This window comes from Rhinoderma darwinii, chromosome 3, assembly GCF_050947455.1.
Source record: "Rhinoderma darwinii isolate aRhiDar2 chromosome 3, aRhiDar2.hap1, whole genome shotgun sequence".
NCBI classification, from domain to species: Eukaryota; Metazoa; Chordata; class Amphibia; order Anura; family Rhinodermatidae; genus Rhinoderma; species Rhinoderma darwinii.
The window spans coordinates 223,143,258-223,159,347 of record NC_134689.1 but is presented as its reverse complement, the minus strand read 5'-3'; positions in this window follow the sequence as shown (position 1 = coordinate 223,159,347).

Genomic DNA, 16,090 nt, shown 5'->3' with positions numbered 1-16,090 from the left:
TTACAAATTTTGGGGTGCTTTTTCTCCTTTATTCATTGTAAAAATGTAACATTTCTATGTTTTTTCAGAAAAAAGTAGATTTTCATTTTCACGGCCTAGTTCCACTAAATTCAGCAAAAAAAAACTGTGGGGTCAAAATGCTAACTATACCCCTAAAAAAATTCATTCAGGGGTGTAGTCTACAAAATGGGGTCACTTTTGGGGGGTTTCCACCGTTTTGCTCCCCCCAGGGCGTTGCAAACGCGACATGGCACTGAAAACCAATCCAGCAAAATCTGCGCTTCAAAATCCAAATGGCGCTCCTTCCCTTCTGAGCTCTGCCATGGGTCCAAAGAGCCGTTTAGTACAACATATGGGGTATTGCTGTAATCAGAAGAAGTAGCTTTACAAGTTTTGGGGTGCTTTTTATTCTTTATTCCTTGCAAATATTATTTTTTTTTAAATATTTTTTAAGAAAAAATGTAGATTTTCACTTTCACAGGCAAACTCCAATAAATATAGCAGAAGACCTGTGGGGTCAAGATGCTAACTATACCCCTAGATAAATTCCTTGAGGAGTGCAGTTTTCAAAACCATGTCACTTTTGGGGGATTTCCACTGTTTTGGCACTACAAAACCTCTTCAAACCCGACATGGTGCCTAAAATATATTCTAAAAAAAGGAGGCCACAAAATCCACTAGGTGCTCCTTTGCTTCTGAGGCCGGTATTTCAGTCCATTATCACACTAGGGCCACATGTGGGATATTTCTAAAAACTGCAGAATCTGGGCAATAAATATTGTGTTGCGTTTCTCTGGTAAAACCTTCTGTGTTACAGTAAAAAAAGTATTACAAATGAATTGCAGCAAAAAAAATAAAATTTTTAAATTTCCCCTCTACATTGCTTTAATTCCTGTGAAATGCCTAAAGGGTTAAGAAACTTTCTGAATGCTGTTTTGAATACTTTGAGGGGTGCAGTTTTTAATATGGGGTGATTTATGGGGTCTATCTAGTACATAAGGCCCTCAAAGCCGCTTTAGAACTGAACTGGTCCCTGTAAAAATCGCCTTTTCAAATTTTCTTGAAAATTTGAGAAATTGCTGGTAAAGTACTAAGGCTTGTAACGTCCAAGAAAAATAAAATAATGTTCAAAAAACGATGCAAATATAAAGTAGACATATGAAATATGTGAAATAGTAACTATTTTGTGTGGTATTACTATCTGTTTTACAAGCAGATGCATTTAAAATTAGAAAAATCATAATTTTTGCAAATTTTCTCTAAATTGGTGTTTTTCACAAATAAGCAATGAATTTATTGACCAAATTTTTCCACTAATATAAAGTACAACATGTCACAAGAAAACAGTCTCAGAATCGCTTGGATAGGCAAAAGCATTCCGGAGTTATTACCACATAAATTAACACTTGTGAGATTTAAAAAAATGGGTCTTGTCCTGAAGGCCAAAATGAGCTCGGTCTTGAAAGGGTTGATTCAGGATAGACTTTGGGTTGTCTAGCATATGCCACTAATGTCCAATTGGCCACTGCTGATTGTTAGAATGGATAGAGGTGAGTTTATCAATACTGTATGCTTCAAATAATGGCGCTCTTGGCTTTTCCTTCAAATGATATCCAAGGATCCACGGATATCACTATCCACAAATATTGAAAGATGATAAAATGTATGTCTATCTTCTAAAAGCAACACATGTCAATCCCGAAACAAGGTTGTATGTGACATAGCACTGATGACATTGAGCGCTGCGTCGCATATAAGGCCCTGATGCTGCTCGGTGTCAGGACCTTGTATGAGCCGCAGCATGCAGAGGGAGTTTGAGGGCATGCGGAGGGGAGAGGAGGAATGGTGAGGTGAGTATATTTATTTTCTATTTTAAAGTATGTCTGATGGAAAGTGTGGAATAGACGGAGCCCGGCCGTGGTCGATGCGCCACAATATTGGTGCACGACCGTGGTTGTTGTGCTACAATTGTGGCATGGTTGGCCAGAAGATGCAACACATGTATGAAGAGGCATTCACCTCTTAATAAATGTGTTGTATCGTACGCCAACTTTCTTTAAATGAAGACTGGCTTATGAAACACCAGTTTTAATAAATTCCTCCCTATTAGTTGTAGTAGTTCATTAAAATATGTAGAGCTTCTTGTTGATAGCTTGCGATCCTGATCTACAATGCCTACAATTTTCTTGCAGGTTTTTTAACGATTTCCCCCAACATACATTCTTTTCCCTCCCTACCCCCCGTGGAATCCACGGATACCTTATATCCTAGATATTTTAGGTCATGCATGTTTGTAAATGCCTAACATAGACTCAAATTACAACAAACAGAATAACTTATGCAGACATCTAGCCCATCCCTTCCCAAATTTTCACTATCTTTCGTACCCTATCCACTTTGTAGATCCCTCTTCCAGGAATAACAAATATCCTCCAAGGCTAAGATTTTATTATGCCGCATCAATTTCAGGTATTATTAAGATAAGGTTAGTGAATCAACCTTCTCCTTTATTAGGCCTCATGCACACAACCGTAGCCATGTGCACGGGTGTGATTTTCGGGACGGACGGCCGCGAAGTGTCACCCGTGGACAGTCTGCAAACCGCGGGCCGTGCACATTTCTGTGAGCCTGTACCGCAAAACACGGCCGTAATAAGACTTGTCCGTTCTTTTTGCGGTCCAGGCTCCTGGGCCATGCGCGGACCGTGGAAACCACGGTCGTGTGCATGGGCCCATTGAAATGAATGGGGCTGCAATTCACCCTCAGATTTGTGGGTGAATTGCGGCCGCAAAAATACGTTCGTGCGCATGGGGCCTTAGGTAATCAAATGCTAACTCTATAGTCACAATATGTAAGTTTTGGTTATTTTTGTTTTAGCAGGATCTTGGTTTTTATATAATACAGATGACTAATATCCTGAATTCCTTTTTTTTTTTAAATTTTTGGATATGTACTGTAAGTATTGATCCTGAACTATTAGGCAGCCAATCTGTCAAATATATTTTACGCTATTCATTTCTTTGATATAGAGAATGGCAACTTAAACCTTTCCCTTAACATTTTGCATTTCTTTACTGAGACTCTTATAAAAATTTAATTATTTCAGTCTCTTTTTTTAATTTGTCTTATCAAATCAGGTATGCCTCCCAAAGAATAAAGGGTATAATAATGCTTCCTCAAGCTTTAAATCAGCATTTTTTTTTCTCATCCCACCACACTATCTAATGGATCTAGTGGTACTTGTTATTTTATAAATTGTAATATTGGGAAGGGAAATACTACCTTGTTGTTTAGGTAAAACCAATCTCTTATAGGCTACTTTCAATATAAATTTAGTCCAAGCTTACCGCGCTCGCCTGGGCATATGTAACGCTATAAATAGCCCAGACTTATGGATGTGGGTGCACAGATTTCCTTGTCATCTTGCAAAGTAAAATACTAGAAAAATATGCAAAACTGATTGTAATGAATAGGTGAAATATACAAAAAATTTTGTCAGAATTTCTGGGTCAGTTTTGAATATTTTTCTAGTACTTTTAGTATAAGCTTTCTCCGAATAAAACAGAAAAGGATTTCCTCAATGCCATTTCATCTGGTTATACATCTCTTCCCTATTCCTGGTTAGATATATACCTAAATACTTTCTTTTACTCCTAATTGTATTCAGACCTAGTCTGCTATTCCGTACCTTTGGATTGACACAAAAAAAAACGACAATTTATTTTTATTGATCTGATGTCCTGACCATGTCCTATATTCACAAAACACTGTTAAGTACCTCATTAATCTGTGTTTCTAAATCTTCCAAGGATAGAAGAACATCGTCTGCAAACAATGTTTTGATCTGTATTTTTTATTTTTATCCTTTTATTGAGTTGGTCGGATATACTGTAGGTACCTTCAACCAACAGAGGGAAAATGTATTAATTTTTTTTGTATTCATCTTCACCTTCGTGTTTGAAATGTATCTGCATTTCTATCTAGGATTGAATTATAATCTCCCAAACAATTTTAAAACTTGTTGAATTATTCATCACCCATTCTATAAAAAATGAATGTTAAGGAATAGGTGGTACATAAATATTATATACTATTATCAACATGTTATTTATAGTTAATAAGGATTGCATTACATTTACATTTTTTATGAATTAAAATTATTAAATCTCCTTCCTTTTAGTATTTTAGTTTCAAACGTGCCCAGTGCCGTGCCCACCCAATCAAGTTCTAGCTTTGTGATTTCTCTCATCAGGAGATTTGCTTCCTGGTATAAAGTAACATCTGTCACAAATCTTTTTCAGATGCCTTATCATTTTATCCCCGTGAAGTGCTGTAAACAGACCACTAACATTCCATTATATTAAATGACATAGTGATCTAAATACATTCTATGAATTAGTGCCGTGGATCAAATCTCCTCCATCATATAACTGTAGAGTTCTTAAGTCTCTCTGAGCTTTTATTCTTCCTATATATTACAAAATTTTGTTCAATACCATACTTATTTTAAGTAAAGAGGAAAGAAGAAAGAACAGGACAAGAGAAGAGGAAAGAGGAAAAAAATGCAGGACAAAAAAATCATTCTATTTGCCATTTCCCATGTTTATATCTGTAAACATTTAAAAATCTTTGCCTTTCCATACTCTATAAAGGATTTTAAATTGGCCTAGCTGTCATCTTGAAGAGGACCTGTCACTAGGTCATATAAGTTTAACTTGTTTACTGTCCTAAATAGCGCTGTTTCCCTGATTCCGGGGCTGGTTTTTCTTTCCTTCTCCTGGACGCCCCCATTCTAGAGATATGATCCACTGTTGTGTTGGCTCCCTATATGCTAATTTGCTGTAGTTAGCCAATAGGTTGTCAACTACCCTCAAGCTGCCTTGTGCTAATTGGTCAGCACCAAAGGCAGGGAAGTTAACACCACCTCATTGGCTAAGTACACCAAATTAGCATATAGCGAGCCAATACAAGAGTGGGCCATATCTCTAGAACAGCAGGGTCCAAGAAAAAATAATAATTACATTTTATTCAGGTCAGTAAACCAGTTCAACTTATATAACCTAGTGACTGGTCCTCCAAGAAAAACATTTTCCGCTTATTTGCTAACATTGTTGAATAATCTGAGAATAATAAGGTTAGAAATAGCTCATATGCTTTCCTATATGATTTTATCAGTTTTTTATCAGAGTAATCAAGAAACCTTGTAATCACCTGACTTGTCTTAACAGTGTTCTTTTTCTTATCTCATGGCCTTATTTTGTGTGCTCTCTAAATTTTAATCAGAGCTTGCATCTTCAGCATTTCCGCCAATTTCTCCAAGATTAACTCTTAAAGCTCCTGTGCTGTATATTTTTAGTGTTAGCTCTGTTAATCATAAACTGCTCCATCTAGACCTCTTCTTCAAATTGTCAACTTTATCCTGTAGAGATTGATTTGCCTTGATCGGATCCTATATATATGTAGAAGAAATCCCACAGCACTCCAAAGTAGAAGAAGCAAGTGATTTATTCAGTCAACACAAGCTGCAAGGTTTCCGTCCTGCTATAGGACCTTTTTCAAGCATGCTTGAAAGAGGTCCTATAGCAGGACGGAAACATTGCAGCTTGTGTTGACAGAATAAATCACTTCCTTTTCTACTTTGGAGTGCTGTGGGATTTCTTCTACATTTATCTATAATCCTTGGATCAGGATTACCTGCCTGCACCCGCTACCATTTTGGAATTATACTTTGAGTGCTGATTACTTCTGTTTGTATATATATATATAAATATATATATATATATATATATATATATATATATTGGCAGAATGAAATGGCAGCGGTGCAAGGAAATTACTGTGCCACTTTTTCTACTGTCGGCTCCTCTTAGCTTTCTTCGAGCTCAACACCTCAAGGATCCCACCATGCATAACAGCCACTTCAATTTTTATCCAGGTACAGTTTTTTTTTTTTTATCAACGTCATTGGTGTGGTTTTCTAATGGATATTGCTCAGTGTAGGTTCACTAAACCTTCCCTTTCAGATTTAACATGGTTTCATTAATGGTTATAACATTATTACAATAATAACCATGAAAGACTTTTAGGCTGGGTTCACACGTGGCGGAATTTCACTTAAATTCAGCTGCGGACACTCCGCAGCGTTAATCCGCAGCGGAGCCGTTTGTCCATTGACTTTCACTTTAATTTAGCAGTGTTCGTTTAGACGATGCGTAAAATTCCGCTGCGGAGCATAGGCTGCGGAGCGGAATTTGGTGTCCGCAGCATGCTCTGTCTGTTGCGGAGCAGTGGCGGACTCATGGCGGAATTTCTCCATTGACTTCAATGGAGATTCTAATTTCCGCAATGAAGTCCGCAGCTGTCATGCACATGTTATGTGTGCTGCGGATGCGTCTTGCTTTTTTAACTTGACATTTCTTCATTCTGGCTGGACCTATGTATTTCTAGGTCTACAGCCAGACTGAGGAAGTCAATGGGGCTCCCGTAATGACGGGAGCGTTGCTAGGAGACGTCTGTAAATAGTCACTGTCCAGGGTGCTAAAAGAGTTAAGCGATCGGCAGTAACTGTTTCTGCACCCGGGACAGTGACTACCGATCAGAATATAGAGCAACCTGTCAAAAAAATAGAAGTTCATACTTACCGAGAACTCCCTGCTTCTGTCTCCAGTCCGGCCTCCCAGGATGACGTTTCAGTCTAAGTGACGGCTGCAGCCAATCACAGGCCAAGCACAGGCTGCAGCGGTCACATGGACTGGCGCATCATCCAGGGAGGTCGGGCTGGATGCCGAAAGAGGGACGCGTCACCAAGACAACGGCCGGTAAGTATGAAAATCGTTTACTTTCACTAGGGAAAGTGCTGTCCCTTCTCTCTATCCTGCACTGATAGGGAGAAGGGAAGCACTTTTCCCGCAGTCCGCAGCAGCTAGTCCGCATCAATTTTCTACACATTTTGTGCAGATCCGCAGCAGAATCTGCAACGCAGATTCTGTGCGGCATTGATGCGGACAGTTGCGGAGGAAATCCGCCACGTGTGGTCATGCCCTTAAAGGTGACAACAAATAGAATGAGGCTGTATAATAATTGTCATTTTCAATTTATAAATATAAACATAGTCGCTACAGGTTTCAGTATATTGATACACTGACATTTTTTAAAAAATATCATCATTTGATCAATATTCTATGGGATAGAATATACTTTCACAATGACAATAGAGAAAGTGAATCAGATGTAAACATCTCAATTCCCTTATTGTCACATAGAATAAATCATGCATGAGAAATGTCTCTATGCATCAAATCACAGAAAATTCTGACACTTTTAGCACAAACAGTGTAGACCAGCATACTGTCCTCATACAGAAAAGCTGTATTTTGTGAAGCATATTCTCAGCATTGTCTTTCATTGTATTTTTCCAACCTAACCAAGATTGAACTCTCTTTTTTTCCACTCTTTCTGTTTGAAAAGAAAACAACAGATCTACTTTTTTATTTGACAACTTTATAGTTTCTTAGAAATTATTGATATACATATTTTTTGTTTAGTCGCATACATTTTGTCACCTACTGTATTCAATTTGGAATGGCGAGGCATCGGATGCAAGAACAAGGATTTTCTCATTTCCTACATCTACAGCATATTTCATCAGTATTCTATAATCAGTATAAACCCATTTAGTCATGAGGAATATGTGTTTTTTTGAGATGTTACTGGACATGATAAGCCGAGATGTTCTGCACATTAGCAATTTCAAAAGAGGTGGCAAGTGCGTATATGTGTATACTCCAAGTTGAAGGGGATGATATGCTTACATACTGTATTTCACAAAATACATAAACCGAACAAAATTCTAAAATTTCTCACTACAGGACCTTCTGTATTAACCATTAAAGAAGACCTGTGAGCTCTCCTAACATGTCTATTTTATTAAATAATAACAATATATTCCGCATCACTTTACAATTCAGAAGGAACATGCACAGACAAAATCAGACATTACATAGTGATAATGTAATTAACAATTCAAACAAAAGGTGTGAGAGCCCTACACCAAAGAGCTTACACTCTTCTAGTTAGCAGGGCAGGTACATGGCATCTGAGCTTCGTGCAAGAAAAACTAGTACAATCTTTTTTTGTCACTTCTTCATGTAAAAATATTTATATAGTTGAAGGTGAATGTTAAATATATTAAATTTCACATATTTTTCTTCTGGGAGTATCTGAGAAGAGCTGAAAAACTAGGTGGTGAAGGCACCTGGACATAGAAGTCTTCTCTTTTGCTCTCCCTATAATCCAGCCCTGATTATAGCTGTTTATACTTTTCGTGTTATGCTGCCTTGAAGTAAGAGAAGAAAAAAAGTAGATGTAGAAGGCAATGGCAGCAGATTTAAAGGACGACAGTACAAACACCACCATTGGTGAGGAGGAGGATTTTCTCTGCGCAGATGCACAGGTCACAAACCTCAAGGCTAAAAAACAGAAAATGTGTTTACATTTTTATATTGACAAAATTATTAAGAATTAGAATAATAGCTTATCAATGAACTGTACTGTACTTAGAGGTACAACTAAGGTTCAATTTACACCAAGTTTGTATATGGAAGGAAAATCTCTGACGTATAAGCTAATGTGCCCACAGACTTTAATAGGCAAATTAATGCCCAATGGATAGGGTCCCACAGCCCTAGCTATGTGGAAAAGTGTCGTTTACTGCACTTTTAATATAACTGTATACAAAAAAAAAAATGTATCCCACCTGGTTAACACTTTCGATGGCAGTTAATAGTAGATGTACAGTTTCATACGTCTGTCTATGCGTTTGATGTGATTGAATCAAACAAAAACACCAAACCTGTGCATTTACTGTGGCACTGCAGCTGCTGGAGCACCATATTTGTGCCACTGAAGTGACATATGTCAGGCAACAAGGGCATGTACGGCAGAGAAAGGCATTTCTCTAAGATTCAGGAAAACCTGGAATGAGGGACTGGTTTTCAGGAGTAAGGGGAGAAATGGGTGGGCTCCCGCTTCATCCAGACAGTCCATGTTCTGTGCTGTCTGATGAGCCTAATTTGCTGTGAGGGCTCCTTTTAGAAGGTGTGATTTAGGGCCTGTTCAAATCAGCGTTCGCTTTCCGTTCCGGGGTTCCGTCGGAGGTTTCCGTCGGGTGAACCCCGCAACGGAAAGTGAAACCACAGCTTCCGTTTCAGTCACCATTGATATCAATGGTGACGGAAACATTGCTAATGGTTTCCGTTCGTCACCATTCCGGCAGGTTTCCGGTTTTCCGACGGAATCCATAGCGCAGTCGACTCCGCTATTGATTCCGTCGTTAAAACGGAAACCTGCCGGAATGGTGACGAACGGAAACCATTAGCGATGTTTCCGTCACCATTGATATCAATGGTGACTGAAACGGAAGCTGTGAAGAAACGAAGTACTATGCACACCAATATGGAATTATTTATCCAAGTAATTAATTTATTTATTAGTAGCCAGTGACAGTGCGTGCGACGTTTCGGTCAAAACATTGACCTTCCTCAGGCACTTTAGTCAATGCTGGTCCTGCGTGGCTGGCGCTGTAAGATTGGCGGGTAACCGAAACGTCGCACGCACTGTCACTGGCTACAAATAAATAAATTAATTACTTGGATAAATAATTCCATATTGGTGTGCATAGTACTTTGTTTCTTTACTGGATCGGGTTGGGCCCCTACTCATGCATCCACCCCATTACCTAGTGCTATCCGAACCTTGTAACTGAAACGGAAGCTGTGGTTTCACTTTCACTTTCCGTTGCAGGGTTCACCAGACGGAAACCTCAGACGGAACCCCGGAACGGAAAGTGAACAGTGATGTGAATGGGAACTTACTCACACAGTGCTCCCAGCCTAGGGTAGACAGGCATTAACAATGCGTGCGAGTCAAGAGTACTGCTAAGAACAAGTGTTTGTTTTAAGTTGCTGGGCAGTAGGCCTTTGACCCTGATAGCTAGGAATGCTATCAAGGTGAAAGAGGCTAGACAGCATAGGGTTTATTTTGCACTGTGTTGTTAAACTGCTTTGCCGTGTGTGAAGATAATAAAGCTGGTTGCGCCCAGTTTTCAACCTAATCCAATGTGTTGCAGAGAGATTTTCTAGTGTGCCAAAGATTTTACCTTAGAGATGGTAATCCCGTAAACTAACTTGCTCCCAAGTTGTCACATTATATACTATAACACTGTCTAGCAATGAGCTACACTGTCAGATGCTGGATGCCATAAAATGCCAGCTGCTGCTCAATAAGATGACTCAACTTCGTGGTATCTGGTGGGGACTTTGAACATCAGAGCTCCTGCCTGCTTATTGCACACAGCATGCACCATACTGGTGGCACTGTACAAACTCACCCATCTCAAGAAGCTTGGAGTCTTCCAGGTGAAACTGCCTGTTGAACCTCAATGCTGGTCTGCGGGACTCCCTAAGCCGATCTGCCAATAGTGGGCTGCCAAAGCCACAGATGATTTGAATGTAGAGTTTTCTGGTAGTGTGGAGCCACTGGATCGGTCCTGCAGAAGGCTGCAGTCTGCTGTAGGGGGCTGCGATCTGCGATGGATAGCGATAAGCGTCTCCACTTAAAATTATATAGTTGAATTATATGATATGCTTGCCTGCATTTAATACATGTCTTGAGGAGTCATCTAAGTGGATGCCTACTCCTTAGGGGTAATTTATGCTTAAAAATCTCCCGTGGTGCTAATAGAGGGATCATCTGTATTACAATCTGCAGTACCACTCGTGGTCACTAATAGGGGCCACCTATACCTAAGCACATTCTGTGGAATCAACAGAAGGATCATCTAAATCTAATACTTATCTTGCAGTATCATCTCAGTGTCACAACCTGTGGTAGAGGCCTGACACTGGTGGAGCTTAAACGCTGCCTATTCCATAGAGTACTACTTGGATGAAATCATTCCTTTATTGCTTACCTTATATTGTATACTTGAAAGGAGGAACTTTTTTTGCCCTTTAATCGATTAGAACATATTTTATAATAAATATTATTATATTATAATCGATATTATATAATACATATTAGTAGGTAACTGCTTCCAAATTTATGGTGAACTGCCTTCAAAAAACCTAATTCCAGCACATTTTGTTTTGTATGGTATATTCTCTCTATGCCTGTTTAGAAAACAAACAAAATTGCAAACAAAATGAAGGAAATCTTTATGTGCACAGCCCCCCATAGGACTAAATAAAAAAAGCTGAACTAAATGGAAAAAAATTTCAATTTCTAAGTTCATGGAACTGGCAAGACCAGACAGGCAGTTAAAGTGGCAGTGTTTATCTGGCTCCCAAGGTAAAACAAGGGAAATTCCCCTCTCCCATTAAGGACTCCCCACCACACACACTTAGGTCCCTCATTGGAAATTTTTTTATAAATTAAATGCAATAATGCAGTCTCTGAGGTGGCCCTGCAAGTGCAACATTTCCCTGGTTAGCAAAGATCTCTCAAAAATTAGATAAAGGTGCAGTAAAGTGGAAAAACGTCACCTAGAGAAGGCAGTGGCAAACTTAAGTAAAGAGTTTAAAGAGTTAGCATTTGAGAAACAGAGCCTTAAGGCTAAATGATATAGAGGACCATTCCCGTTGATGCAATTTAGGATTTGTAGGCTTCCCTGAAGGAGAGGAGAACAAAAGACAGGATTTTTTTGTAAGAGACTGGAAATAAAATTATTTTGGAAAATAAAGTTTATCCTCTCTCTTTGGTAAAAAGAGGGCACATAGACTACCAACTAGGCCTCATTCTCCTGGTAGCAAACCAAGATCAATTATTGTTAAAGTTTTGTGCTCCAATGATCGAGACACAAAATTAAGGAAAGCGCGTGAGAATCCAAAACTTAAATATAACCAGAGCAAACTATCTATTTTTTCAAACTTTGTTAGTTGATACCCAAAGAAATAGACTATAGGAGAAATGTATCAAGCACACTACGCCAGTTGTCCACCATAGAAAATTCCCAATTTTGTTTTTGCGCAAAAATTTGGCCACTTTTGTAATTTTTACACAATCTCTCTTTTTAAAAAAGTTAGTGAGGATTTGCAGAAGGGGTGGGGCCACTCGCGGACTGACAAATTCATTATAATTTGGCGCACGGACAGCCAGAGATGCGCCTAATTTATTAAGAGGAGTGTGCCTCCTAATAAATTAGGTGCATTTTACTCCAGTGCTCTTTATATTAAGACTGGCTTATAAAACTCCAGTCTTAATAAATCTGCTTGAAAGTTTCTTAAAAGGTAATAAAAGACTAAGACAAGCAGGAATAAAATATGTTTTTATGTGTCTTGAAAAAATGTGAATAATTTTCAAAGGTAAAGAATATTTTGTTTTCAAACCAGAAGAGGTAGTTGAATGGATGGAAAGTCAATGCCTGTAATAAATCTGTGTTCTTCAAGGATTATCATGTATAAAGTCTTGGGAGGGAATGAAAGAAAAGAGTAAGGGCATGCCCAGACGTGGCGGAGTTCTTCCGCCACTGTCCGCATCAATGCCGCACAGAATCTGCGTTGCCTAAAATGGGCATTAAATTGATGCGGACTAGCCGTTGCGTATTGAGGGGAAGAGGGCTTCCCTTCTCTCTATCAGTGCAGGACAGAGAGAAGGGACAGACCTTTCCCTAGTAGAAGTAAAAAGAAATTCATTCTTACACGGCCGTTGTCTTGGTGACGCGTCCCTCTTTCGCCATCCAGCCCGACCTCCCTGGATGACGCGGCTGTCCATGTGACTGCTGCAGCCTGTGATTGGCTGCAGCCGTCACTTGGACTGAAACGTCATCCTGGGAGGCCGGACTGGAGGAAGAAGCAGGGAGTTCTCGGTAAGTATGAACTTCTATTTTTTTTACAGGTTGATGTATATTGTGATCAGAAGTCACTGTCCAGGGTGCTGAAACAGTTACTGCCAATCGCTTAACTCTTTCAGCACCCTGGACAGTGACTATTTACTGACGTCGCCTAGCAACGCTCCCGTAATTACGGGTGCACACACGTAGTCACCAGTAATTACGGGAGCCCCATTGACTTCCTCAGTCAGGCTGTAGACCTAGAAATACATAGGTCCAGCCAGAATGAAGAAATGTCATGTTAGTAAAACCAATACGCTCCGCAGCACACATAACATCTGCGGACTTCATTGTGGAATTTTGACACAATGAAGTGCTCCACATTGAAGTCAATGGAGAAATTCCGCAATGAGTCCGCAACAAGTCCGCTACACGTCCGCAACAACCATTGTATGCTGCGGACATCAAATTCCGCACTGCAGCCTATGCTACGCAGTGGAATTGTCCGCAACGTGTAAACAAACCCAACCACAAAGCTGTGGAAGGCAATGGAGAAATGTGTACGCTGCGGATTTCCGCTGCGGACTGTCCGCAGCGGAATTCCAGAGCAACTCTGTCACGTCTGGTCATGCCCTAATGCTCATAAGAGGGACTTGTGGTGATTGACAACAAGTTGCAAATGGAAAGGGTGAGTGGGCCTACTGAGCAGGGGGAAAAAAATCTTTATATTAAGGTTTTTATTTCCTGGATAATGGATGCATACGAGGGAACTCTTATGGAATACTAGGGGATTAGATAATAAGTTAAAAATAGTATTACCTCATCCAGGCACTTTTAGTTAGGAAAAAAAATGAATTCACAAACCATGGTTTTCACAAGAATTCTGCTCATTTCACACTACTTACGCAAGAAGAATTAGTGTTTTGAAAGTTGAAAGTAAATTGATAGGAAATCAAGATTTATTTTCCTGCACTGTAAGTCAGATGATTTAAAATGAGTTGACATATATATACATACATTCATGCAGGGCCGATTCTAGCTTTTCTGCTACCTGAAGTGAAAATTTAAATGGTGCCCCCCCCCCCCCCCCCCGAGATCTTGATTGACATCCCCATGGCTGTTCTACATCACTAGCAGCCTCACTAAAATATAGCACCATTCACTGCACCTCTAATTCTAATAGAATCATATACTGTGTCCCTGATTATAATGACACCATACACTGTGACCCACACACACAGTGCCCCCTGTAGACAGTGCCTCCATAGATCCCCTTGTGTATTGTGCCCCCTGTAGACAGTGCCCCCCATAGAGCTCCCTGTAGACGGTTCTCCACATATATCTCCATATTTAGCCCCCCTGTAGATAGTGCTCCACATATAGCCCCCACCCCCTGTAGATAATGCTCCACATATAGTCTCCGCATACAGTCCCACTGTAGATAGTGTTCCACATATAGCCCCCACCCCCTGTAGATAGTGCTGCACATATATTCCCCAGCCCCTAGATATTGCTCCACATATTGCCCCCCTGTATATAGTGCTCCACATATAGCCCCCACCCCCTGTAGATAGTGCTCCACATATAGCCCCACTGTAGATAGTGCTCCACATATAGCCACCACATACAGCGCTCCCTGCAGATAGTGCTCCACATATAGCCCTCACACCCTGTAGATAATGCTCAACATATAGCCTCCACAGACAGCCCCCCTGTAGATAGCGCTCCAGATATAGCCCCTCACATTTTTAACAGAAAAAAAAGACTTTACATACTCACCTAAACCTGTTCCCGTTCCGTCCTTTTGCAATGCATGCCTGCTTTTTCTGAGCAGGTCTGCTGGGTTTGAACGACGCAAGCAACACGATGACATCAGCATGTCATTAAAATCTGCCCCGCCAATCAGCATCTTTCATGGATAGTGCGGCCCTGTATATAAATATATATATATATATATATATATATATATATACTGTATAAACATATTCCTTATCCTCTGTACTAGAAAAGTTATGTGAATTTTTGCTGTGGAAAATAACTGTCCTGTTTTTATTTCTGAAGATTTGAGTTCTGTAAAGGATAAGTATCTAGACAGATAGGCATCTAACTCCCCATTAGCAAAAATACGCAAGGAAATAGAATTAATAGATGTTTGGCGCTCTAGGAACAAGCACATGTTTTTTCTTGCTTTAATAATACTCAGGGTACATTATGAAGAGTTGATTTTTGCCTATATGATAAAGCTTTTCATCCTCACATCTTAAAGGTAATATATGAGCCAAAAAGTTTTACGGACCATGCTCCAGTGGTGACAGTAGTGATAACCTGCAGAAGGCAACATAATAGAGAATTTAAGTGTAACGCTCACTGATTTTCATTAATAGAATATCAAGAGAAAATTGAGAAGGACATTATTTTTTTTCTAAATTGGGGATCTTCAACACATGACGTGTTTTGGGATCGTGCTATAGCTTCCCTCAGAGAAATTCAATTTAAAACCATTTTTTTCCTTAAGAGGTCATTTTAAAAGTGAGTGCTAAAGAGTGCAAGGAAGAGATGCGTCTGTTAGCGAGGATACAGAGGTGATCCTTCAAAGCTATCTTGATTATTACTTGAAGTTGACACCTGGAGCAAGCCAGAAATGCCGGCAAAATGTTCGTCGGGTGTTTAATTTCAAATCTCCTCATCAGATCTAATGTATAGGCAGGTAAATCAATGACTTTACTGAATAATAATGCACATAATAGTCCATACTCAGCCCTCCTGCTTACAGCAGAGCACGGCAGAGCGTGACATAGTGTTATATCTGGGTGCGCTCACTCCGTGCTCTGGATAAACACTGACAGCCGGCAGCTCCACTGCTCTGTTCGAGCGTGGTGGCATTGCACATGCTGGGCAGCTAGACTAGCAGCCAGTTAGCTCTAGTCACTGGCAGATGCGCACTTTGTATGCACCGCTACTTTACCACGACTGTATCCCAGCGGCCCCATGAAACGCCGCTGCAGAGTATAATGTCTGTCCTTATAAAGCATTATATTTAAAATGTTGTACTGCATCATTCACTAGTGGGCCAACGTATCATTGTTTGATGCTATACATACTGCTATGTGCACCATTTGATTATTGAATTGTTTTATTCATAGAGCGTGGAGCATATGCTATCAACTTCAATATCATCTGAGTCTATACACCATACATATGCTCTTTCTATAGAATAGTCCTCTAATTATAGTTAGCTAGTCCCTGTACATTACAATAGTATTC